At 41.8% G+C, this 27,849-nt stretch overlaps 1 long non-coding RNA gene across 1 annotated transcript in view; it reads left to right on the top strand.

The window, feature by feature from the left end:
* Window positions 1–27,849, top strand: part of LOC133393366 (uncharacterized) — a 58,440-nt gene that overhangs the window by 27,738 nt on the left and 2,853 nt on the right. The window lies entirely within an intron of this gene.

Here is a 27,849-nt window from a genome sequence, read left to right as displayed (position 1 = left end):
TAGAGAATAAGTTAGAAAAAATGTTTATATTTGTACATAAGTTAATTTTAGGATTTTTTGTTTTTTAATGCATGATTTCATATTTTTCCTTTTTTGTACGTTTCAATGAATGTGTTTCTTGGCCTATTTCTTGGTTTTATTTGTTTAGTAATAGTATTTTTTTCTAATTGTTATGATATTTTTCTTTCATTTATTTATTTTTCTAAAATGTGTCAAATTGTTTATTGTGTTAAATGTTTTTAAATATATTTTTGTTTGTTTTGTGCAATATAAAAATCCAAAGTTCAGTTTTTTACTCATTTGCATGTCCATCACTGCATAATTTCTCACATATTTGTCCAACACCAACCCATGTCCATAACCTAGTTCGATGGTCACTTACATCGCTTCCAGTTTTACATTTCCCCCACCCCCCCCGACCTGCCAAACCCTGCCGACGATACGGTACAAGATGCGAAGACGCGAAGCAGCACATTCTACACAATGATACACACATTAAAACCGGAAGCAGTCAATTCGACATATTACGCTACATAATAAGTTTCATGCTACTGGCTCGTTTAAATTAATTAGTGTTTGGGGCGCCCGCGAGCGCGAAGCGTTGTGCCATCCTCGTACAGCGGGCCGAATGCGTGGCAGCGGTGTTCATTATCATGACATTATCTGCAGCGCCCAGGCTGCAGTAGTGGCCGGGCTGAAATGGGTGGTGAGAGAAGGAGCAAAAAAAAAGGAAACAAAGAATGGAACCATTATGGGGGAAAGCGCTGCTGTCAAGCGTGGTGTGCTGCGGACCTACAAACCTGGAATAGATATCGAAATGAGCAGGAGAAAAGAAAGTAGTAGTAACAGCAAACAAAAAAAAAAACGAACGAAACAAAAAACTCGACTCTCAGAACACACACACTAACCATTCCAAATCACTAAACAAACCAGCATTAACCGAAATAAAGCACCCCGAACCAGGGAGGGGAAGTGAAGGCGCGCTCATCCACAAACAGGGCAAACACGCAACCGCGACCAAAAATTTACATAAAACACAAATATTGCCGCACACTACTGTACCCATCACTATTCCTCTGGTGCGCGTTTCTTTGTTCTTCGGCTTGAGGATGATGGGTGGGCACAGTGGGCGGGAAGCGGCAGAGGTTGGCCATCCCAAATCGGGAGATGGTCTTTGTTTCCCTCGCGGTCACGTTGGGATCGCGCGCGCTTTGTGCGTGTGTTATGTGTTCTTGGTTTGTAATTTTGTGCCGTTTTTTTATGTTTTGTTTTGTTGGCGCTTTGTTGCTGGTTTTGTTACCATTTTCCTTTGTCCGATCATTTCCGAACTATTCACACTGCGCGCTCGCTCGCCCAACACACGCCGTTTGTCCCGTGGGTGTTTGGTGGGAGGATTTATATACGGAAAGGGGGGGGGATACGCACAATGCGTTTGCTGGACGCTACTACGCTCGAAAGCTTGCCACACACACGCACGTCCGTTGTAAAGGGTGCTCCTATTTTTTGGATTTCAAGTAATAGTTTTCATTGGGTGTTGACTTCTTTACACATTTTTATTTTCATTTTATGTTGAATCGTTTAATTTTTTGCATACATATTGTTTGAAGTGTTTTTTTTTTCTTTATGTCAAGAGAGAGAGAGATTAGAGGAAAGAGGAAACTAGAGAGGAAACCATTAGAGGAATGGTATTATAATAGTATATTTGCAAATTATTTCTTTATAATGTTGGAATTACGGATTTTAACGAATTTTTCTTCTATGCATTCTTAACAAGATTTTTCCTTATGTTTAGTAATCTAGACCAGAGGTCTCCAAACTACGGCCCGCGGGCCGCATGCGGCCCTCAAAAGCTTATAATGCGGCCCACGATGACTTTGCCAGAGTTAATATAAATATTACGTTATTATGACTTTTTCAAATAAAATGTATTTTTTACTTTTCTTAGACAAAAATCAAGCTGTAGTAACACGAAACTGTACAAGTATCGTTAGTATTTTGTTGTAAAAACAAGATTTAAACGTCCAGTCATCACTGAAAGGTAGCGTCAAATGGCCCTCAACATAGTTATTTTTGAAGCAATGCGGCCCGCGAGCTGAAAAGTTTGGAGGCCCCTGATCTAGACCAAAAATTATAATATACAAAAATAATAATAATAAACTATCAGAAAATTTGCAAAGCTACTAATAAGAATGATAAAAATAAAGAACCAATGGATTATTGAATTTTTCGAAACTCTACAAACAAATAGTTTCGAAGAACAATAAAATAAAGTTAAAGAATAATCTTGGGATTTGCAACCGAAACAAGCTAATGTGGAGTAACATAAGAAACTAGAACAAGGATAATACTGTAGAAAACAAAGAATAACACACCAAAAAATGTCAAACAATCACAAGATTTACCTCAATCAAAGCTACTAAGAAAAATGATAAAAAATAATGAACAAATAGATTCTTGAATGTTTAGAAACTCTACAAATGAATATTTCCAAAAAAGAATAAAATAAGTGTAAATAATAAAATTGGGATTTGTTACCGAAATAAGCGAATGTGGAAAAAAAGCAAGAAACAGAAATAGGGAAAATATTGTAGACAACAAATTGGAACAAAAATTGACCAAAAGAGGTGACTTTTAAACTTTTGTTTTAAAAAGTTCTCAAACAACCTAAGCACTATCACGCCGCAGGAACACTAGCGACCTTTCAGCAACATGTGAAGGGCATGTTGGTTGGGCAGCAATGGTTTAGTTTTTTTTTTTTTTCAAACATTTTAGTTCAACCTTTTAGCCTACCCCCGCTGCTCGCCCGCTAGTTTGTATGCATACAAATTAAGCAACAAATTTGTATCCCAAACCCTTTTCGAGGGTCATTACGGTCGATGAGGAGGCAGCTCCCGTGTGACAGATGGACAGGGGGTGGCGGGCATGTGATGCACAGCGGGGTGCGATAAATAAAGCTCTCGCTGTCCTTCCCTTTTTCTGGCAAGCCCACTTTGGGTAATTATCTATACCGCACGTAGGAATCAAGATAATTAGACACTTTGGATTCAATTTCCGACAAAAACAGGCCGTTTCTTTCGTCATCAGTGGCAGCTGCAAAACGGCACCGGTGCCTTGCTCAAACTGTTGACAACCGGCAACCTACTAGTGGGCAATCATGCTCCTCCTCCTCATCCTTCGCTTTGCCAGAGGCGGAGATCGAACGGCGAAGTTAAGGAAGAAAAAAAAGGCATTAAAATTTGCAAACTTTTACGAGCCTTTGCGGAACGGTTGCGAGATATATCTCAGCCGCGGCGCGCTCCCATGTCGTCTAATTGTTGCCGGGTTTGTAGCGTCGTAAATCTGCACCATGCGAAGGGAGGTGATTTATCGATCGTTACCGATCCGATTCGGCTTTAAATAAATGCTTCCTCTAACGCCCATATCTATGCGCATGCTACCATTAAATCTGAACACCAAATGCCAACTGTCTTCCGAATCTTCTTCCGTACGACACGTTTGGGCCTGGATGGAAATTCATTCCAACGATTGATAGGGCTCAGTAGGGCGTGTTTGGTTGGTGGTGGTGGAAGCTGTAATAAAATTGCAATAAAAACAAACACGTCTTATGTGCGCTCAATTCCGAAGCGGGACAAACCCGGGGAAAATGGAGATAATTGCTTGAATGTTCGAAAGTATCACATTATTCTGATGCTATTCGTTTTCTAGACTAAAACTCCTTCAAAACTTTGAACGTTGAATTGTTACAAAAATTTAGGCAAAAATGAAGCACAAGAAGTACAACACGACTTGAAGGTATTTGTTCGGTTGTAACGGCAAACACAATAATCAAAAGCTTATCCTATTTATTGGATGCCTTGGTGCTAGATTTATGACCTTCTGCCGTTTATTGCTATCACCTTTGGCACATTCGCCAATCCCATCCCCTAGAGCTTTACGTGATTATTTATGGTCACAATTTCCAATCAAAATTCTTTCGATTTTCCCCTCCTTCTATTGCCGTCTGTTGCCAAATGCTTTATGGGTGACAAAAGGTAGCGCAAAAAAAATATCTCTAAAAACATACTGGATTAAGATCTCTAATACTTTAAGGATATTTTCCACCCGTAGATAGTTACCCAACGAGCGAGATGCAGATAATTAGGCAAACAAGGGAAGGGAGAGAAAGAATAGAAGCAGATAAAAAAATGTGGATTAAATTTGATATCTTCCTTTCCCGCCTCTCGCTCTGATGGTAAGCGGTGGTGATAATATTTGCGATAGTGAGAGAATAATACCCAAAAAACATCGAACCGGAACGGATTGTCTGCCGCTTTACGACCCATTAAAAATACGAATCAATAATTTCGATCGCCTCAATCGAACTGGCGAACACAAAGGCAGGGAACATTTTTATTGGCCCATCATTATGAGTGAAGGGCGTGAATGCGTTGTTTTTGGTTCGTTTTTTTTGTGCAATTTTTCCACTCACAGCATCATCTACAACAAAAAACGCAACCAAACCAAGGGATCTCCTGCTTGGAAAACGATTCGTTGGTAAATTGTCTTTGCGATTCGACAAATAATAGCAGCAAACGAGCTCGCCGGAAAAGCAAAAATGGGGTTCGGATATACATTTTCCGGCGAAATATTTTCCTCATTCAAATTGATGTACTCTCTGTTCGGGAATCAAATTCCTTTCACGGAGGGAGCAAATCTAACTTTGCTCTAACGAAGCAACACGTTGAGCGGAACAAAATGGGGAAGGCAATTAATTTACCGATAGAAAAGAAAAAAAACGCATAGCTGCTCGATTGTTTTTCTTCCGAGGAAAAACTCCAAAACCATCATGTTGATTGCAGATATCCCTGGAGTTTGGCATTTGGTTGACTCTGTAGGTACGCAGAAAACACAGCGTTTCGACCCTGGGAAAGGCATAAATGTAGCGCGCGCAAAGACATTCCAATGGGGGTACCGTTCCGTTCTTATCTCGCTCACTGAGAAGGGCTGCAAATAAATTGTTCCTCGAAATCGTGCAATGTTTGTTACGAAAATAAAATGTAAGTGCGTTCGTGGTAGCATCAAACGCACAGCTGCACGATAGGCACGTGCCGCTAAGTGTGGTGGGGAAGAAATCGGGCACACTGTTCTGGGAACGTAAATATAGTGAGCTTTGTTGTTGCTATTCACCATTCAGCAAGCTGATTAATCTTTTAGCAACAAACACGATCTACCGGGAGCGTGAGTGTGCTCGGAACATGATTTAACGAGCTCGAACCGTTCCAAATGTTTGGACAGATCCGGTTCGAAGGACTAAACTGGTGATCGTACTCTCGCATCCAACCTGGTGTAAACAAAACACAGAGCGCGTTCTTCTGTAAACTGTGCGTCTTTCTCCATTCCGGAGGTTGGCTTAAATTTAGAGCAGAAACACATATCACACGCCTAATGAAGTGCGATCCACTGTACGAGTGTATGATTTACTATCAAAAATCAATGAAACTCCCAACTAACGCCCATAAACACACGGCCTTCCACACTGTTTCAGTTCGCTCTAGGCATTTGCTGGAGCTGCTAACTGCGATTGAAAATAATTTATGGCCATTTTGCATTCACTTGAGCCTGGTTCTGCATCACCATCAGCCGGATAAACATTGCGCCTGTATACTCCCAGTAGGGCGCACTCTTGGGCAGTAATTAATAATTTTACGAGACCTCTCCACTCCCACCGCCATCTTATCAATCACGCAGTAAATTGATTCGTTCCACGGGTGATGGCATTTAGAGGCGCAGACAAGGCAGCAACGGTGGCAGTAAGACACCTGCCCCGGTGTTTGCCTACCGGTTGCCATCACACAGCGTGGTATCGTTTTGGTTGCGGGACGCAGGTGAAGCAAGCAAAGTGATTTATGTGCAATTTTGTGAAAAATAGCTCCCCGATAAAAGGCAAACCAACCAAAACAGAAGCGGTTGCTGCGAGGGTGTTGAAATTTGGGATTGATGGGTTGAACCGGAACGTAGAACCTCCCGAAAGAACTCCCACGCTCCACACGTAGCGTGGAGCGCATCAATCAAACTGGGACGAGGCAAAAAGGAACGATTTATTAATTTTTTCATGCAAAGGTGTAACACCGTAGGGAGTAATTTGGAAAATAAGAGAAGAGGTTATCGCAAAGGGGAAGGAGCAGCATGTTTTCTTTTGAATTGGTTTTAACGGTGGCCTTTAAGAATTTTCATTAACAATTCAATTGGTAATAGCTTTAGCTTAGGAGAAGAATTTCATATTGAGTTTCGTAACTCCTGGGACATGTTGTCAGTTGAGTTAATTAAGATCCTTGTTGTATATTCACATTTCCGAATTGTCTGTTGACTTCGATACAAGATGCAGCGTTTGGGAATCGAACAAAGCAAAGTAATGTGCCTGTAGAATATTTCGTTTACACAAGGATTCTGCGACCAAGAATTATGCGACCAAAAATTATGCGACCAAGAATTTTGAAACCAAGAAACTATACGACCAAGAACTATGCGACCAAGAATTTTTCGACCAAGAATTATGGGACGAAGATTTTTGCGACCAAGTTCTGTACAATTCAACCTAAGCCATTCGTGTGTTCCTTCTGAAGTACATATATATGCAGAAGTGGATCTTCGTGTACTTGAAAGATCTAAAAGACGAACTGGAAATTGTAAGTGAAAAACGAAAATTAAAATTAAATGTGTATCATCTTCTAAAGCCAACTTTGACACCAATCCTTCTTAGAAGTGCACAAAACACAGCATCTAGGTCACACCGTATTTCGCTGGCGCACTCCAACGCACGATAGCTCGCAAAGCTGAAGTGTCACTCAACCGAGGAATCTAGAAGCTTTACCATCACCGTAAAGTAGCTTGAAGTAAAAGTTGAGATTGTTACACCAATGTTTCAAAAATACTTTGTTTACTTAAGTTGCCTGTTTTCACAACTAAGCTTGAATTTACAGCTTCATTTCCAGTAAGCCCCATTCCACCAACCGCCCCATGCTGCCGTCACATCGCTAATGGCTCACAAATTCACACCGCCGTGGTGGAAACTCAGGTCAGCCCTACCGTTCATTTGCATTTTCGTTTGCGCAACCGTCCACGACAATCCGGCTCAATCATAATTAGTCTCATTTATTGCTAGACATACCATTTCGAGCCAAACGACAATAGCATCAACAGTACATCCACGCACACACACACACGTAGAACGCACCTTCCAGAATCCCCGAAAAAGGTTCTTTCTCTACTTTTATCCTCTCGAAAAAACCGTGGTAGGTCGGTGAAAATGATCCAATTATGCGTACCAAAGCGAGACAGGGAAGAAACGGCCGCCGGGCCCACGCTTTTCCAATCTCAACCTACGGCTGGCCGAACACACACACACACACACACACCGATGCCGCTGACAATGGACAGAACTGGAGATTTCCCATGCCAATGTTGACGGATGTGGGAGGGATCAGGATCCTCGGCTGGATGCTGGAGATTGCAAAACGTTGTCCGCTGTCAAACGCGCGGGCGCATGGGTTTGGTTGGGGGGACTTTCCCGGCTGCCCGGGTCGGCTCTCTGAGTCAGGTGTGATTACGCACAGGTCAGCGATCGGGAAGGGAAGAGAAGGAAGACCGTCACGCGAGGAGTCACGCGTCCGTGCCGATGAATGATTCATGAGCCCGGTTGGCGACTTACCCGGAGACTTACTTACCTAGGGCAGTGAGAAGAGCGAAAGAGATTTGCCGCGGGAAAGCGAATCATTGAAAATCACTCATCAATGATGCAGGACAGTTGCCATTGTTGCGCTGGGTCCCCCCTCCCTTTCCGCTGACTTCCGGTAGAAAGGCAAAGAGGGGGATCCTTTCTTCTCGAAAGGAAGGAAATGCTGTTTCAACAGCAGGAATGTATAAAACGATGTTATTGTGTCGTTTTGAACATTTGGTTCGCACCGTCACGTGCACTCCTGAGGTGTTTGTGTGTCTCTACACAAGGATGGAAGTTGAAGGAAGGAAGAAAGCAACCGTGGATGATTTTCACTTAATATCACCACCACCAATAAGGGGTATTGGGAAAGCAATGCCCCGGGAAGTGAGGTGCGAACTCGGTTTTTAAGTGCGGAAAATTCCATCATCACCCGAGTGTTTTCGGTTACCAAAGCTTTCCGTCCCAACCAAAGCCCACAGTAAGTGGGAAACAATTGATTTTCAAATATGAATTATAAATCGCGCTTAACGGTCAGAACGGCACAAGCTGCTGGCGCGTACAAGTGGTCGCAAAAGTACTGTGTGAAAATGCACAAGACGTCGTCCGGGCTGGAGTGTGTCACCAGGCACTCTGCTTTGTGTGTGTGTTTGTGACACTGGGGGAAGTGTGTCACCAGGAGCCTGGGGTCTTCTAAGTGGAGCAGAAGGTTTAGCGCAAAATTCGAAAGGGAAAACTGTCACATGGTTTGGCTTGGCCGTCACCACCACCCGGCTGTGTTGCTTTTTATTTCGATAAATATTTAAAATTCAACCATCCTAACCAGCTTCCTGCGGGGGGAGGAGTGGAATTTTACATTGTAGACATGAACGGGAGGTTTGTTCGTACGCTGGCGCACACGAATGGTACAGAATGAATTGACTTTCGGTATAAATTATCATACACTTTTGCAGGCGCTTGTGGGGCGCGTGCCAGTTTGTTTGCCGTCGATAAGCAGGGGGACAAGCACAAGAAAGGGGAAAATATCATGTTGCATAATTAAACCAGCTTACGGGGGAAATGTTTTAAAAGGGCATGTTGGAATTAAGCTGATCATGTTCGAATGCGAGTGATCGATTTGGAATGACATCACCATGAGCAAGCAACGGGAATGAGTTAACCATTGAAGGCCGTTCAACAAATTATAATTAATTCCTTCAATCGAGATGGCAGTTGTATTTCTTAAAACGCCACCACTTTTATACGGCAATGTGGGATAAAGACCGTTGACATATATCCAAAGTATGCATCTATGTTGAGAAAACTATTTGGAATGACAAATTATTCGACATGCCATAGTGAACTTCGAACTCGAACTCCAAAGTCGAACCTGGGAAATTTAACTAATAGTGGCGATAATACCAACAGTGGTTATAGTGCACTAAAATACTTTCTGTATAATACTGTACGAAACATTAAGTAAGCCTTTTGCAATCGGTTGGACTGTTAAACTGTACAATTATTTTAGTAATTATTTTAAAATGTAAGAACTAAAATGTATAGCCTTTTCGCTTACTGTCGTACTTTTTTGGTATTTTTAAATCACAGTGTAGTTATAGGTACAGAAAACAGATACAGGGTTTTACAAGTCAGAATCGAATGTCAGCAAGATTCTTTCATTAGTTCAAGATTCAGTTTTTTAACAGGCACAATATGATGTTTCAAACGCACAAAGTGTTCTTTCAGAGGCCTTTTGCATCGTTTTGCACATTCAATCATGGATTTTGAGAATCACAGGGGTTTCCAAGTTAGTTTCGATCGAATGTAAACATTGTTATTCACCGAATCCAAAATTCAACAGTTGTCAAATGTTTTATTTGCTTCAAAATGAAATTTCAGTTTCAACACATGATTTTCCACAATTCCAAAGAACTGTCAATTTCAATATAGCTTGAGTCGTGTTGAAAATCATACTGAAAAAATTAAAAATTATTATGATGGAAATGAAATGTCAGATCGATGTTGAGTAATATTTTACACGCGGTGAATAATAATGTTAACATTTGAAACTGACTTGGTAAACTCTATAATCCACGTCTATCTGATGCTTCCTTTCCATCATCATAATTTTTATTTTTTTCAGTATGATTTTCAACACGTCTCAAACCACAGTTATTTGTGATGTGTTGAAAATCATTTGTTAAAACTAAAATTTTATTATGAAGCAAATACATATCATTTGACAGTTGTTGAACAACATCTTGGAGGCAGTCAATAAGTATGTGCACATTCTAAAGTGACCCTGTAATAATTTTTAATTTCTTCAGTATGATTTTCAACACCTCACCTATCAACAGATGATGACGTTAGGCTTCAAATATTGGAGAAAAAAACATGGAAGGAGTCCATGTGTTGAAAATCATGCTGAAGAAATTGAAAACTATTAAAACTGAAATGAAATGTCAGATCAATGTGGAATAAAATTTTTCACGCGGCAACATTGCAATAACATTGTTTACATATGAAACTGTCCATTGTAAACCCTGTAAAACGTATTTCGATAACGGTTTGGTAAAATATGCAAATTTTTACTAAAAGTAGTACATATACTGTATCATTTAACTGTATATCACAGTGGCAGTGCATCTTTTTTCTTTGAGTATTTTAGCAAAATAATATTTTAAGTATGTTCTTTTTAGCCATTAACCGCGTTTTCTTCCCATTTCAAAGAGTTTATTTTTGTACATAAACCATAAAAACGCAAATGACGCAAATACGAAATGGCCCTCAACGCCTACGTAACGTTTAAAAACCACTTAAAAACTCAGAACCCGATCCTTTTGCGAGTTTCCAGTATCCTTTTAGCTAAGCTCGCCTCGAATCCTTTGTGTTCCGCCTTTTCGTGGGAATTTGTTGTCTGAACAGACAGCAGTGCAAACTGTAACAACCTTAAGGTGGAAGCGGTGTGTACAAAATCCGGCTAAAATTAATACTACCTACGACCTCAAAAACACGTCTACCCACTCTGCACTAAAATCCTTTGGAATCCTAAGCGTAACTTCACACCTTTCCTATCGTTACAACACAACGGGACTGGTGTGGCTGCGTCACTCCAATCAATCCAATCGAACCGAGCACGATTCGATGTTGAGCACACGCGGGCTTAGTGAGTGAATAATTGAACGTAAAACAATTCCTTCCGCTCGGGTAGTGCTCGGCGAAGGACTAAGTGGAGCTGTTTGTGTGGGCGAGTAATTGAAAAATAAATAAAAGCGTGCAGCGTGCACAGAAGGATTTTATAAAATTGTGATTGTATTAGATGATGGGAGTTTCCACTCTCACCCCCTCCGTGGCATGGAAAAGGGACCAGCGGCAATCGGAAGTGGTTTTATTTTCTTTTATTTCGCCCAATTTTACAATCCCAAACAGGGCAGCGAGCCTTCCATTTTAAGCCAATTGCATCACAAACATTTGCTCAACGCTCGACGGTTGGGTGAACGTTGGAAATCCGCGCTAAAGTTAAGCTGCCACGCTTCCCATTCCCCCTCCCCGATCACCCCCATTTGGTGTGGCATCGCTTAAAAGCTTTTAAGACAATTTAAATGCGCGGTTGGAAAGCAATATTTTCACCGGCTTTCCCGATCCTACTATCGCCGCTTCTATCGCCGTTCCTGTGCGTGGTTGTGGAGAAGATTTTAAAAGCAGCGAAAGATGGCGATAATGATAACAATAATAATAACAACGACGAGCTCACACACACACACACACACACACACACACACACACACACACACACACACACACACACACACACACACACACACACACACACACACACACACACACACACACACACACACACACACACACAAACATAGCCAGTGCAGCATCCTTGCCACAGCGCAAGCAAAGTACATGGACAGAAGTTCAATTTTTACGACCACTACACGCCGCCCATTTGGCCGCTGTGTGCTGCTTCGGTCCTGTAGCCGTGGACGGTTTAGAGAAATTCCTTCTTCTTCTCCTTAAGCCGCCGCGATGGGTGTGTTGGAGTGAAAATGAACGTAACGATCAAAGTTGGGCCACTTATTTACTGCTACTGCTGCAACTACCACTACTACAACCACCACTACTTCATTCTACAACTTCAACAGTGTTTGTGGTTTTTTTGCGCGGCAACTACTGCCTGCTGCTGGTGCGCGGCTTTGGACACTGTGCGGAGTGGTCTGCTAAAGCCGTAAAATTTATGCGACTAAGCCGGGTTTGTCTATGGTGGTGGAAAACTTTTCCCCATCGCTAAAAAGCCTTTCGGTCGCGCTGGAAGATCTGCTTAACGCGTGGTATTTAGTGTTTCTTGTTGGTTCGTGCATTGGTTGTTGCGGAGAAGTGGGAAAGGCGTTATAAGCGGTTCGATTGTGTAATTAAATGCTGAACAAAATCGCTAGCGTTAAGGTAAAGGATAAAACTAAGAGCATTGCATACAATATTTATATATTTGTAAGGAATTTTGTTGTTGTTGTTGTTTTTTTTAAACTTCCTTGAAAGTACATACATTTAATGATGATACATCCTCTTTGAGCCTTTGGTCGGTTTTCAGGCACCTGAAAATGCCACAAACCTTTAGCAAAAACGTTAAAAATTTTTCTTCTTCAACATTTATGGATTTGATTATAAAATGTAGCGAAATGTGGAGCACGAGTGCCACCAAGCTTTTTTTCAGTCAATCTTTATTTAAATGACTAAATGAGTATAGAGATGGTATTGATGATTCAAAACATAATTTAGAAAATTATAATAATAATAATAATAATAATAATAACGTTTGGTGCAAAAACGAATATTGCGGTACATTTCGTGGCCTAAAAGAGTACATAGGTGATTTGGGTCATTTTGGAACACATTCCCTAATACCGCACACGTAAACCCATAAACCCAACAAATCATGTCTTTTTCAACCATTTTTAAAACGCTTCAAAAACAGTTATGTTTGCACTTATTTCCAATGAAACACATTTATAAATGGGGAAATAGGTGTAAATTGAGTGAGTTGTAGCATGAAATACTCAAGATGTCACACTTGTCCCAAATTCCACTATACATTCTTTAAATAGTTGGAAAGTCTCGATTCAATCGGAATTCATTGCGAAGAGACTTCGCGTTGTTCATCATCATGTATTACGTTTTCTCCAAAGAATTTCTCCAAAGATGTCCAAAACATCTGTTTCAAATAATGTTTACGTTGGTTGAACATGTTGTTTAAGCTCAGTTTATAGTTTATAAGCCTGATTTTGTTGAGGATTCATCCCTTCAAGATCCAGGTGGAATATATCTATATTCTCGTATGTTTTTCTAAAGTGACATTTTACTGCTTGCGATGTTTCAATGTATATAACATAGACTTAAGCGGCAGAATCAGTCATCAGCGATTCCGAGGATTAATGCATACAATTCTTAGGAGACTTTATCCTGTTTCTGATATCATCGGACAATCATTTGCCAATGCTTGGTTTTAAGGAGATGTTCATGTTCTCATAAATTTTCGTAATATTTTTTTAATTCTATATAATTAGATAGACGGAACTACAGTACATTTTAGAACATGAAATTCTAAAAATCATTTAGATTGTGACACTCACGCTTATGTGGCGGCAATCCCCCGGGTCTAATGTTGACCTAGTCGTCACGAAATCAAGTTTGCACCAACAATCAAACCGATGGGATGTGTCCGATAGAGGCTGCACCGAGTTTCATCACCTCCTGGACGGATTAACGTCACTAATGCTTCCTGGAAATCAGATTGTGTGTGATGGCGGCAAGCACGCATCCCAAGATTGTCGGTGTAAAAATAATTACTGATAAGTACTGGCGGCACTGGCTTGCGCAATCGAAACGCGTAACGCCCGGGTCCGAGTACTCCACTGATGCATAACAAACAACACACATACATTCACAAACAGACACAATGATCGAAGGGCTTTTCAGGAAAAGCAGCGTCAATATTGACCAGCTCGTCAGACGCGCGGGATACCGTTGGGTCACAGTCATCCGTAATCATCATAGAGGTGGGTAAGGGAGTCGAGGTTGTCAGTGATAATGACGGTGGGCTTAAAATAGCCCGCACGGGTAATCCCAACTATTCCCTCGAGCGGATCGATCGTTATCGAATGGTGTGCTGTATGTTCGGGATGCAAATATTTGTGTGTCGCTCGGGTGTTTCGGGAATGCCCTATGTGATTGCGAATCAGGATGATTTGGTTCCATTTTCCCCTCGCTTTCTGGTCCTTGTTGGTTCGAACGACAGATTGTTCAGCACACCGTAACAGGGCCAAGAGAATTCAAAGGCTATCAATCAAGACACGAGCGCGGGCGGCTTTTGGGCTGTGCAGCCTCCCGTGGGACTCATTTTGACGAAAAAAAGGGGGGGAAAGGGGGTTTTTGTAGCACAGCTTTTGGACCCAGCCGGGCGCCAGAGGAACGAACTGGTTAAATCCCTTCAATGTGTCTCAATGTGTCAGAAGTGTAGAGCGCAAAAAAGAGGGACACACTGAGGACAGAAGGCGTACAAACGAAATAGTCGTTTGTCGTTCGCTGTGGCGCAGGCTCTACCGAGGATTCAGATTTACCGTGTATGTGTGCACCCAGGTTTCACATTCCTCAAAGGCATTAGTTCCCTTATTCCCGTATCCCTATTTTTTCAAACGAACGAAAAATTTGTTTTTCTAATTACACAACCCTTTTTCGTTGCTGCGCTTTTTGTTTTTTGGCTTTTCTACAAATGTTCAACTGAACTCGGTTTTTTGGGAGGCGGATTCGGGTGAGTTTTTTTATTTTATTTTTTTTATCCTTACTCTAATACTCGCCAAGGCAACCCAAACAAGATGAGGAAGAGCGCGAGATTTTTGTTTCGGGTGCTTCCTCTGGCCTTTTTTTCTTTCTTTCTTTCCTTGCTTGTCTCGTCCTAGTCGTGTCCCGTTCGTACATAGCCGCTGGGCGTGCCTTGGCGGTCATCAATCATTTTTATTAAATTTACTAGATTAAAACGAAAAATGCTACCGTTGTTTACTGCTTTGGTGCCTCTTTTTTCCCGCGTTCGAGTGTGGAAACTTACCCGCCGCCGTGTGTTTGCTTACTTATTTCTACTTTCGGACTTGTATTTGTATGTTCGGGAAGAGAGCACGGACTAGCTTTTCTAACCGTTCCGTTTGACCATTGGAAGGTAGCAGGATAGCCAAAAAAAAAACCTCCTCTGAAACTCCACACCAAGCAGACAAATGGCTTTCGAGAAGCGAAACGTTTCAAATGAGCATTAAATCTAGTAATCTCGCTGATTTATTTGTGCTGCCCGGGCGCACAAACAGGTCATTTGTTTCGGTTTAGCCAGTGTGTATTTAAATTAAAAAAAGTAAACTAACTCGTGCTACGTTTTGGAAATTGTAGTGTAGTGTAAGCTATTGTTTTGTAAGGATTTTTTAAATTGAGAAATGATTAGAATTTATGATATTTTTTACCCTGACGCTATAGTTTGTTTTTGTTGTAAAGATTTTTATAGCATTGTGTTAGTTACAAACCATAAAATATGATACAAACGCGGTTCGTTTAGGAAAGATAATTAATAAAAAAAACATTCTCATAAATAATAAATTAGGAGAACGGTATGAGAAAATACAAACGATCAAATATTAATTAGTATTATATATAATAAATGCAAACAAGATCGTAGAAAAGTACATGTTTCAACTAGAGATTTGAAGTATAGCAAAAACAAAGCAACGAATTGTATAGAAATTATATATTAATTGGATAGTATTCTTTCAAATACTTCAATTGAAGTACAAAAAAACATGATAGTGTACAAACATGACAGTACAAAGGAAAGAAAGTGATGAACTGGTAAAAAAGAGAAAGAAAAAACATAATCGACAGGAACAAAATAAGAAAATTAAAAAGAGCAAAACAGAAGTGAACAGAAATGAAACAAGAAGACAAATTAATAAAAACAGGATAAGGCGCAGGAAGAATTACGTTGTAACACACAAAATAGAAGTTATTTAAGAATCTTCCTCTATCGTTAAGGAAACTGATCTGTAAATTACAGATTCATTCTTTACCTCACTAATACGGACAAGCTGTACTTCCTGAGCATCTAAAATTAAGCAAATCCTAGCTCCTCGAAGGCATACCTCATTATTTGGTTTAAATTCTACAACAGCTCTTGTACAATGATTGAAGTTAACGAAGAATTGGGTTACACTTCTCGCAGGCAGTCAAATTATGTTTGCAAGGATACGTTTGTAGCGTTGCTCGAAACAACGAAATGCAAACGGATTTCACGCTTATCTTAACGCTACAGCCAGCACCAATTTCATTTAGCAACACGGGATGCCAAAAATCCTTTCAAGCCTTACACACGCCTAAGCACAGAATCGTCATGCAGATGTGCAAAAAACAAAAACCCTACCCAAATGTAAACCTACGGAAACTGGAAAAAATAACCTCCCAAGCGCTGAAGAATATTTATCGTTGCCAGAAGCAACGGCAAACGGTATGCCTCTTGCTCAGTGGGGCACAGCTATCAAGCAGAGCGAGAGAAAGAAGGAATAAAAAAAACGCAACCCGAAAGGATTAGAGCACAGCTCCGCGGGATGTTAAAACCGGAGCCTCCGGTTAGGGAAGCCTAACAGCCTTCACTTTATTTGTGCTGCACGCTCGCTGATATGAAAATGTAATAAAACAAAATAAATCAGCTTAGAACGATTTGAACTTTTGTAATTAACCGGCGGCGGCTCGCGAGCGAACGAAACCCGCCGTCTTTTTCCTGGTTGTTTGCGTCCGGGTTGGACACAAGTCCCACGCGCCCAGGTTTAGGCAAAAGCACAAGCGAGTCGTAAAACAACGGCCTGACGATGGGTGTGTGAAATAGCGGCACGCCTTTACCGCGCCTCGCCTGGGCGACAGTTGTGTCGAAAGCAAAGGCAATGAGAGTGAGCTGCTGAGGGTGTTTTTCTTTGCTTTTTCCGAACCGTTTAGCACCCCGAACCTTGGTGGGTAACGTCAACGGGTACGATTTAAAATTGGTCCCTTTTCCTCGTTCAGTGGTGGGTGTGTGTTTTTTTTTTGTTTTTAATTTTGCTCCAATCTTTACACGAGGCACCATGAAAATGGAGCTTCATCATCGTTTTCGGTGGAGATTAATTTAATCTGTCATTTGGTGTGGTAGAGTAGCGTCGTGGCAAAAAAAGATGCTTAAGATTTAACGACCTCATATCCCTCGTCCCCCTCGCACACACCACTGGTTCGGTGCCGTTCTGTGCGAAAGTTTTCCTTTCGTATTTGATGTGACTTTCCTGAAGCATTTCCTTCTTTTTTTGCTATTTTTTTTTTTTTGGTTCTGTAGCTCGAACCTCCACTTGAAAAGCTTCTCGAATTGTGTTCTCCGCCATCCCCCTGCGGGGGGGTTCACACAATCAGTTCTTTGTTTGATTAAATTGGATCCATTTCATCTCAAAGCTCACCTAAAAGCCCTCAAAGGAAACAATATCCGAGCGCGCGCGATCCGTTGCTCCGTGCTCCATCACACGATCCATTGCTAACATTGCTTGCTTGGTTGGGAGGCTGGAAAAATCCGAAAGGAAACGAATAGAAAAGGAAGCAATGAAAAAAAAGAAAAGCGGTTGAAAAATAAAATACAACCACCCTGCCTGCCCGCCGGCGGCGACCGTCCTCTTTTCGAGTGAAAAAGGAAGGAAACGTGGATGATATTGATTGTCATTCAGGCGTTTCGCGATCAATCGAATTCCTCTCTTTCACTTCAAGCGAGCGTCGAAAGACACCTCGTTTTTTGTTGTTGTTGTTGTTGCCTCTATGTATTTGTGTGTGTGTGTGTGTCGGCCGTGTCCTATTACAAGTACAATGGATACTTTTTTGCTTACCTTCTTTTTTTTTTGGTACGCTCTCCTCGTCTCGGATGATGCTATACTGCTATTTGTCAAAGGAAAAGCCCTCGGTGAAAAGCCTTTTTTTGCAAAACAGGCGACCGTAGGAAGTTGTCTGAAATTTTCAATTTTGCCATTGAATATTACATTCTGGAGTGTAGTGTACAGCGAGAATCGGTAAGGATGTTGTGCAATAAACCACTTTTTTGTGTGTTGTCGTTGTTGTTGAGCAGAGTAAAAAGAAGAATTGATGGAAACTTTAGGAAAAATGGGGCTTTGAAGAAACAAGTCACAGGATGACGGCAGTTGACTTACATACACATTTTTTCGTGTAATAGATTGTTATAGATTTTTTGCAACATAATTTAGGAGGAATCATTGCAATCCTGTACATAGTGCATGATTGCAACTTTAAATTCTTCTGGAATTTCAATCCTTTTTGTTATTGATAAAGGGGGAAGCTGGCAAGAGAACTATATAGCCGATTAATGATCCACTGACGCTATCTTTACTCTGCCGAAGATCTTCTAGTAATGTCGAGATCATCGGATCTTGTTGCCCTGGTTTAATTAAGAAAATAAAACTAGAGAGCTAGCTTTGTTTTCGATCGGATATTGTATTGAAATACTAGAAGATTCCGATTTTTTGGGGAATTATCGTCACATGTTTTCTATACTCCTTTGAACTATTCGAAAGCATTAATAAGGTTACAATTTGTGAATTAAAATCTGTGATTCTTGGAATGTTCCTAATAATCAATATCATCCTAACGGCTGGTATGTGCAGACCGTCTCATTAGAGATGCATATACAGATGACTAAGATCCGAAATAGTTTGCCTAAGCAAGACTCAGGTGATATAAACACATGCTGATGGTTCTTCAATGATATACTGTGATATCTCCCTAAGAGTCTATTCAAGAATTGTTTCTTTAAGATGTACATTTTGACGGTTCCGTCATATTGCATACATATTTTGTCTCACCAAGATGAATGTCTCCATAAACCGACCATATTTGCAGATGCGATTTGGCAGCCGAAATTAAGATGCATTTTTGGGTGATAGTTAACAAAAACATTCGTCAAGAGATACCATTTCTTCCCGTAGTTTCTCGGATACTTCATAGCAACACCTTCATTAGTTTTCCTCAACATGAATACCACTCTGAGCTGACGATTCGCCTTGAAGATTCACCTCAGAGAGATTTCCATGTATTTTGTTGTTCTATGTCTGAATGACTTTTGGAGCTTGAGGAAGGTTTTACATTTCATATCTTTCCTTTATAGGGTTTATCCACGATTGATTTGCCGGTTCCCATAATTTTTTGAGCTCATCTCAAGATCTATTTATCGTATCCCACAGATTTTTGGTTCGTTCACATAATTTGTTGGTATCGTCCGATTGGATATCAATACAATTGAACCAACAAATTCTTGGAATCGATCAAAAAATCCAATTCAAAAATAAAAAAAGAGTAACAAAATATGGGAAGCAACCAAACAATTATGGGAACAAACCAATAAATCGACAATAGGTCCAGCCTAATGTCCTGGAAGTTCTATGATGAGGAAAGATTAAACATTATGAGTTAGTTGATTATTCAATTGAGACTTTTGGCGAATTACGGATCAAAAATCATTCTTCGAAATTTTAGATTCTAGATTGATTTCTTGAATCAGTACAAAAAAATATGAATTTAATGCTATAAACACAAAATAAGCAACTTTCCCTTTAATTTCGTCCCTTTCACAACTGTAGTGCGAATAACGCATCTCTCCCGGCCCATAATCCTACCCACAAAGCATCTTGTATTAGGCTTCCGTTACGTTCTATTCCCGTGCATGAGCGGCTGGTTCTATTTTTGGGCAAACAAGTGCAGACCCTTACCCACCAAACCACCGTGAGATAACAAGTATAAGAAAAAGAGAAAGATAGAGCGAGGAAGAGCGTGTAATGGATGTGAGTAGAAAGAGCCCTCCCAAAGCCCGGGCCAAACAAACCCTCCGGGGAGCCGTTGCATCGTCACGCCAATATAGAAAAGCGCTAAAGTGCAGGCGAAAATGTGCGCGGAAAGCGTGTGTTTTCTTCTAGGAAAAGCGAATAAACGGAACAAAGAGAGAGAGACCGACAAAAAACAACGATCCGCGCGCACAAAGAAAGCGCACACCCACTACAGAAACGTTAAAAGTCCTCGAGACGGTACTCCAAACCGCCTCCTATCCTCGAGGCATCGGTATGAGAACGTTACAAAAATCGACACGTTTCGCCGTGAAGAATTTAAGCAACAACAACAGAAAGTCGCTGCTCTTGGTGGTGGGTTTTTGGGGTGCACCTCACAAACACACACACCCACACACACACACACACACCCATCCATAGAGACAATGGGTGCGATAAAATTTATTCAAGTGAACCCGAACAGCAGCAGTCTCGTGCAAAACAACAGCCACGGCAAACCAAACCCGCTGCAAGGAGAGAAGACGCCAAACACAGTGTCCAGCGTCGAGCGACTCCCCCGGAGCTGTCTTCGTAGGGACATTTCGAAGGCGCGCGAGCGCTATTTGTGTCGCCGGATCACGGATTCGTTCGCTTCGCTTCACGCTGAAAAGTGTCAATTAGGGATGGAAGCGAAGAAATGTGTCAACTTGAATAATGCCCACTTCAAGCGCGCGCTGTACGCCTCGAACGGGGTTTTCGCGAAGCCACCCCGGGACCCAGGGATTGGGTTCGAACACTTCCAGTAACTGTCAACGTGGTGGCACACCACCACGCGGACAATGGCGTTCGGGAAGGGGTAAGCCCTCCGTGGCGCAGTGTCGCGTTCGCCTGGCACGGGAGCGATGGGACGCACAATTTTGTTGACAATTCGCATGTTGAATGTGTAGTGGGGCTTTCACCAATCCTCTCGCACGATCTTGCCGGCGAACTTGCCCGGTGAAACCCCGGGTATAGCTCTCTAACCCTCCGACTCCGAAGCCGATCGGGACCGGGGAGAGTGGATTCAAGGACTGTGACTGTTGAATTATGCAATAGTTTTCTGACGACCCGGGTCGGAGCTGGTCGAGAGCTGGCTATCGAGTGAATCGAGGCTGGATGGGAGGGCACGAGTATGGGTGACGATGCTTCTTCTTCGAGCTCTTAGGACAGCCGATTCAGCGTCAACATGTTTTGGAATCGGTTAAATTACATCACCAGAACCCCGGTGGCTTCCGAACAAAAGGATCGGAAATCGAAGGCCCTCCTTAAGCAATGGGACGAGCCCGGGCGATGGATTTTGGGATGGGACGGGTTGGGCCAGATAATTAGAGTCATTCATATTCGGTTCTGGATAGAGATGGCACTGGATCGATATTGGATGCTGTTGAACGCTGCTGCTAGAATTGTTTACCGGTGCTACCCGAGTTCGAGTGCGCATTGTTACGTTTGACAGCTCGGTCATGGGTAGGTCCTTTGTGTTGAACAGATAGAAATTTAATACTGAAAACTTATTTAATGTACTCTACTTTGTGTAGATGTGTAGTAAATACTCTAGACTTTGTAGAATATTAAAATTCTGTGATAAGCTTTTGGTTTGTACCTACATTAAAGGTTGTTGTTTCCTTTCGTTTCCTTAGTTAGTTATTATGGTTTCTTTGTGAACAATGAGCCTACATTTAGTTTAGTGTCATTAGTGGATCAAATTATACTTATATTTCCTAAGGAACAACTATGATATTCAATAAATTTATTCATGTCTTCAAAAGAATTTGTCCCTTAATCCAAAACTGATACAGAATCCAAATTCCTATGGAACTAATCCTGGAACTGCAGTACTCCGATGTTATTGTAGTTGAACAAATGTTCCTGTCCTATTCAATGTCCCGTGTCAGTACCTAAGTTGATCTAATACCTGATTCCGTTACGATATTAATCCACGAATCATTCCCAGATGCACTTCTTCAATGTTTTGGTAGAAAAGTCATTGAACTTAATAGTATTTAGAATAGTAAAAGGTTTAAAAGATATAAGCTTGGGTCATATCGTGAAGTTGTAACCAAAAATAAATCAGTAAGTCAATTGTTATAAACTAATAAATGACAGCACAGAATAAGGATACTGATAAGAAGAAAGCTGTATTGTAATTTCAATTTTACATAATTTTAAATTTCCAAATGACTAAGAACATATCTTTTTATATCTAATCTATATAAATCTGTAAAATTTATTCAAAATCTATCCTTACTCAGTTTTTTTCCGTACAATGATCTAAAAAACACTTCCTCCAATCTTAAAGTCGTCGTCTTAATCCCGCTGACAGTGACAGCCCGAAACCATTAGCAGTCACGTGACAACCGTGTAACGTTTATCTCGCAATCCAAACGCGCTGTCGATGATGTGGATTATTGTCATCGCTGGGTGTATTGTTTTGCAGGTATTCAGTTGCTGTAGCAGTGCTGTTTTTTTTGTTGTTGTTCCCTCTGGTCCCACCACGCTCCACAACGCACAAAACAACGCCAGATCGGAGAAGGCTGATTACGCACGTTTGGTCCCGTACCGTTACAACCCAGCGCGCGTCTTTGTGTGTTGCGAGGCTAGGTTGGTTCCGATCTTCTTCTGTTTTTTTATTACAAAAAGAAAACACCAGCAACGACACACCTTTGTGCCTTTGGATAAGGATTTTGGTGTGCTCTGATTCATTAGCATCGAAATGAACCGTCGCTCGCACCATTTGGTCCTTCGAGCCGGATTTGTTGCCGCTACACGGCCCCGTTCACGGCGGGCTTTATTTCTCCGCGCGCCGTTTTGACGAAATCACGGATCTCATCAGCTCGCTGAAACGTTTCCATGTCGTTTTTCCCGGGCATGGTTGTGAAAGGGACGGCAGAATCGTCACACCCGGGACCCATAAAATCCCATAAGGAAAACTTCGCCCAGAGCAGCAGCCCTTGGGGGTTGGGGTTGAGCAAACAGCGAGGAAAAACAGGAAAAAAGTACACACCCTTATCCACTCCTAATCAGGCGGTGTAGTACAGGTTGGGATGCTGCTGACGCACTGTCGATTTGCCGGCAAGCGGGGGTTATAAACGATGAAGTTTTATGACGTGCACAGAGGAGCCCCACACCAGAGTCGATGGCCTTTTGGTAGCATCGCCGAGCGCATTACACAAGACACAAGCTGCCGCCGTCACACTGGTGCTTCTTCCGTCCGTTATGCTAATCGAACAATCGAAAGCAAACGAAACGGAAACAGGATGCGTGGCAGTAGTTCTGAGTGTGTTTTTCGCCATTTTGCTTCTGTACAATAGAACCTCCCAATCCTCAAACGCGTCTGCAAGGGATTCGCAGAGCACGGTTTTTACGATTATTACTAATTTAGATTTTATACACCCCTTGGCAAATCTTTTCTGCATCGGCTGAGATTGACAGGGTTGGGCTTCGCCTCAATTTTGCGCAGTTTGTGCAGTGCAGGAAATGGACGACACAATGCTGCTGCTCTCTCTGTCTCTTGTGGGGTGGTGGTTTGCACTTTCTGCCACCTCCCGGCCAGACATTCATTCGGTAGCACTGCCAGGGTCGGTTTATTGTACCATTTCGTGCAGATCTTTTCCATCAGCCGGAAATGTGCGTCTGGGTACGTCTTCTTCATCGTGTGCAGTGTGTTGTCCAACAGGCCCCTTCGCTTCGCGCTTTGTTTGTTTCGTCAGTTTTAGGTCCTCCGAGTGCGGATGATTTGATGGATGAGCAACGCTTTGGGAACCCGGGACTTGTGAGCCAGATGAGCGGGAAGTAGTAGTAGTAGTAGTCTTCCCAGCTCTATAAAAGCTAAGCACCACCCTGGGCAAGGATGACTTTTTGCCCGGTTCGGTTGAAATCTTTTAATTGATCCTTTTTAGTGCTGCTGCGCTTTGTTGCGCAGACACGGGGGAGCAAAAGCAAGCAAAACCGGGGCGGAGTCCGACATTTACTATCCGGTCGCTATTTCTGTCGGCCACCACTTTCCCGGGGTGATTGTTTTCACTTTCTTCTGCACGAGCAGAAGTGCAAGTGTTTCCTCCCAAAGAGTGGTCTTTTTTCGTCTTTTTTGAGTACGAGGATTGTCTTCTGAACGAAATGGCTGTAAGTGTAGGAGGGGCAGGAAACAGTTTCATCAGTTTCATGGCTCGGCAGCAGTGCTAATGAATGCTGTTTGCTTTTGGATTTTTTTTTGCTCGCTGCCTCTCGATGAAACCATCTTGAGAGCTGCCAAGAGCGACTTCGCTGATGGAGAATCTTAATTATTTCTTCTTTCATTCCAATATAGAGCAGTGGTGGTGGCCTGTGGGAGAGCGCTGGGCGAGGCTTGTGGTTTGAGTGAGAATGCATAAACTTTCGGAATGGATGCGAAAAATGAGTCTTCGGAGCGATTAGTGGCAGGGAGCGGTTGATACGCTTTAACCAAGATCGATGGGCTTTAAGGATGGCTGGAATGAGATGGATTGTTGTTTGTGAGATGTGAAAAGTTACGATTGATACATCTACCGGGTTTAAATACTCTTAATTGCATTTAATAATGGGACTTATGTATATCAGAATAAGTCGCAATGACTAAAACAACATTAAAATATGTGAAGTGGCAAAAACAAGTGTCTAAACGTAGCTATACAAATAAATGTTGTCAAATTGTATTAACATGAATATAGTATAAACAAGTTTTTAAAACACTGAATTATAAAATAACAGTAGAAAATGAAGGAAGCAAAGGACTAAACGTCTTTGCAGCATATCATTGAATATTTCTCAAATATTTGTGAACAGTTACTAAGATTTATTAATTGTTTCTCAAAAAATATGCAATTAAATTGTGGTCCGGGTATGGCGCATTTTTAAAGTAATAAACAACAAATTGTAAAACTAATATAAAACATCTTTGGGAGGCACCGAAAAATCGTTAGGACATAAATAAAGAAAAGAAAACCCTGTATTTACTACTCCTTATTTTAACTCACTAAATTCTGCTCTCTATCCACGTACGGATTGTTTTAGATGATGCTCATTACAGGCGTTTTCCAAATCAGTTTCGAATGTAAACGTTGTTATTCGCCGCGTGCAAGGTGTCACATCAATCTGATATTTCTTTTCCATAATTTTCAATTTCTTCAGCATGATTTTCAACACGTCACAAGCTGGATTGAGTTTAAAAGTTCTTTGCGATGTGTTGAAAATCATGTTGAAAAACTGAAATTTGATATGAATATACTAAAAAATACTAAAATAAGATACTTAATATTAGCAAATACATCATTTGACAGCTGTTGAAAAACATCCTGGAGATTAACCGCCTCAAGTATGTGCACATTCTAAAGTGACACAGAAATCCCTGTATGGATGCTTAGAAATGTTATGGATTTTTTTTTTGTAAAAAAATATCTTTCTAAATCTTAAAATTCAAAATTTGCGTACACAAGGGCCAAAATCAAGGCCCGCGTAAAGAGCTTCATAATTAATTAGCCTAAAGTTGTATTTTTTGCATTTGATTCGCCTTCAAAACTCATAATGCAAAAATAAAATACACTGCATGGGCCACAATTGCTCGATAATGTTAATCTCGCCTTTTATTCCCCTTTTGACCTTTTGTTTCGGGCTGTAATGCGCCTTACAAGCAGACACGTGTCAAAATCAGGCGAGCAAACCACACTCGCACTGGTCGCTTTTATGATTAAATGGAAATCTTCCGCTTACACATACACACCCACCCACACTCGCACATTCGAGCGAGGACCGTTTGTATGAAACAAAAACCTCATTTCTCATGCCCCATCCTCGGTCGCCGTGTGGTCACGGGGCTTTTAGGAAAACCGTTCAATGCCGGCGTGTGTAAGCCTCTACCGAGAGCGAAGGTTGAATGATTATTTTTCGCTTGTTTTTTCCCCCGAGCCCTTGCGCTCCCAGCAACCCCACCAAGGCAGCTGGATGTGTCTTTGAACAGGGAAGAAAATGGAGGAAAAGGAAAAAAAAAGGAAATCAACAGCACCAGCCCAAGCGCAAAGAGAAAGGAAAGTCAGCACTTTTCTTCATCAACGCTCGCTCAACACCTCATTCATTTTGCGCTCCGGCAAACCCTATTGTTGCATCCTGGGGTTTTCCGACGTGGGTGTGTGTGTGTTATTCGTGTGTATGTGTGTCTACACACATCGGTGAATGAAGCCATAGGCGGACGTACACGGCGAGATGAGCCTTTCCATCCCGCTGGAAGGATTTCCATTTCAGCCCACCATAAGTGCTGATTGCTCTATCTCGTCTCGTCGCCCGCCTCACCCCCCGATGGATGGATGCCGATTTTCTGCGGAAAAGCGTACAGCTCAGCAAACTATATGCTACATTACTGCGTGCTGCGAGAGCAGCTCGCCTGTGGGTGGGCAGTAATAAGGCGCACCACAACAGCATACGGTTGGATGGGCAACAGCGAAAGGTGAAATTAACCATTTGCTAACGAGAAAGTCGCCTTTTCTCGCAAAACCGCCGGGGCGCGCCTCCTCTGATGTATGGCGCTAGGTTGAAGGTAATGCGTTTCCATCGTGTTGTGCTGCCACCACCGATCGTGTGGGGCCGGGAGTTTCTCGGGAGCTGGCGAAGATTTTGCGTATAAATTAACGATTTACTGTGTGCGCTGGGCGCGGTGGAAACCCGAACGTTTTCGCCCAACTCATCGTTCACCGCAGGGGTGTTCGAAGGCGCAAATAGGAGAGAAAAAAGGCAAGAAAACATGATGATGGATGCCCACCGAAACGCAACCAAGCGCGGCACCAAAGCGAGCGAGCGTCAAAGCCCTTTTTCGGCAGCGGTGGCCGGCAACGCGGCAAAAGAAATATGACCCATCGTTTTGTGGCTTAAGCGCAGCAGCAGCAGGAAAATTGCAACGTAATCGAAAAATTGAAAAATAAGCAACATTGTACGTACGTTGTGTGTGTGTGGTCTTAAGGATGGAGGTGAACAATTTTCTTTGAGTTTTTTTTTCCTTCTTCCTCTCCCTGTGGAAGAAAGAAAGCTCATAATCTCCTGAAGGAGATTCCTGCTAGGAATATTTATAGCTACCCATCACACTGGCCCACCTCTTCCACCAGGGACGTTGGTTACGCGATAAATAGTTCCAAAGCAGGGTCGAATAATGCTTGTAATGTGTAATTAATAATCAGTGGGGCAGCGTTGCTGTGGCCGGTGGGTATGGGGAAGAAAGCGGGGCGCGGGTGGATTAGTATATGCAAAATTTGAGTGATTTATTTATGGAGCGTTTATAAAACGTTTAGCTTGAGATTAAGTGAGATGGGTTTTTTTCTATATCTCGTCTGGTTGTGCAAAAAAAGCGATCCGTAGGATGAGCCAGATGGTTGTTGCAGTGGTGCGAGTGATTCATGGTAATTGAAATAATTAAAGGTGGAATTTAAACCCTAAAATTACGTTCTGTCGTGGGCTTTAATCGAGAAACATGTAAAGGAAAACAATGTATGGTTTGACAAACAGATGGTCGACTTGACCATAGAAATATAAAAGCAATATTCACAATAAAAGAAAGGAAGGAGCTCACGAAAGGGATTTGATGTACGCTGGTAAAGCAGACCGACAGTGGTGCCCTCTCTGAGTATCAATACTTACTACTAAGACAGACATTTTTGACAGTTAGTGGCGAATGTATCATTTGACAGCATACGCCATTGGAGCTTTTTAAAAGAATCTTGATGTTTTTGATGTATTGGAGTCAAACATAAGCACTTTCGAGATAAAGTTAGTGACAATGATTGTAACATTTTTCAAACCACTTGGAATCTTGGTTTCCAGAAATCGGATAAACGAATCAGGTATAAGGCCTCAGCACCATTTCTCGCACTCGCACATCCCCAATGTCGACCGATTATAACGCTCTTACAGGGTTTTCTAAGTAACTTTCAAATGAAAACATTGTTATACACCGCGTGCAAGATGTTAATCCATCTCAGTTTGGCATTTCATTTCCATTGAAATAATTTTAAATTTCATCAGCATGATTTTCAACACGCCTCGAGCAGGATTGAGTTTGACAGTTCTTTGTTGTGCGTTGAAAATCATGTGTAAAAACTGAAATCTGGATCTTGAATGTAGTGAATAATTATGTGCACATTCGAAAATGACTTGGAAAACCCTGTATCTTGTTGTTGTAAGGCTCCAATACTAAAATAAGCAGTCTACTAAGACTTGCTCATCTGAGTACGTTATCAAACTATCGTGTTCAGCGCCATCTGTAGGATACATCTG

The sequence above is a fragment of the Anopheles gambiae genome, chromosome 3 (genome assembly GCF_943734735.2).
Source record: "Anopheles gambiae chromosome 3, idAnoGambNW_F1_1, whole genome shotgun sequence".
NCBI classification, from domain to species: domain Eukaryota; kingdom Metazoa; phylum Arthropoda; class Insecta; order Diptera; family Culicidae; genus Anopheles; species Anopheles gambiae.
Note: the sequence above shows the minus strand (reverse complement) of the source record. Positions and strands in the feature narration are given on the sequence as shown.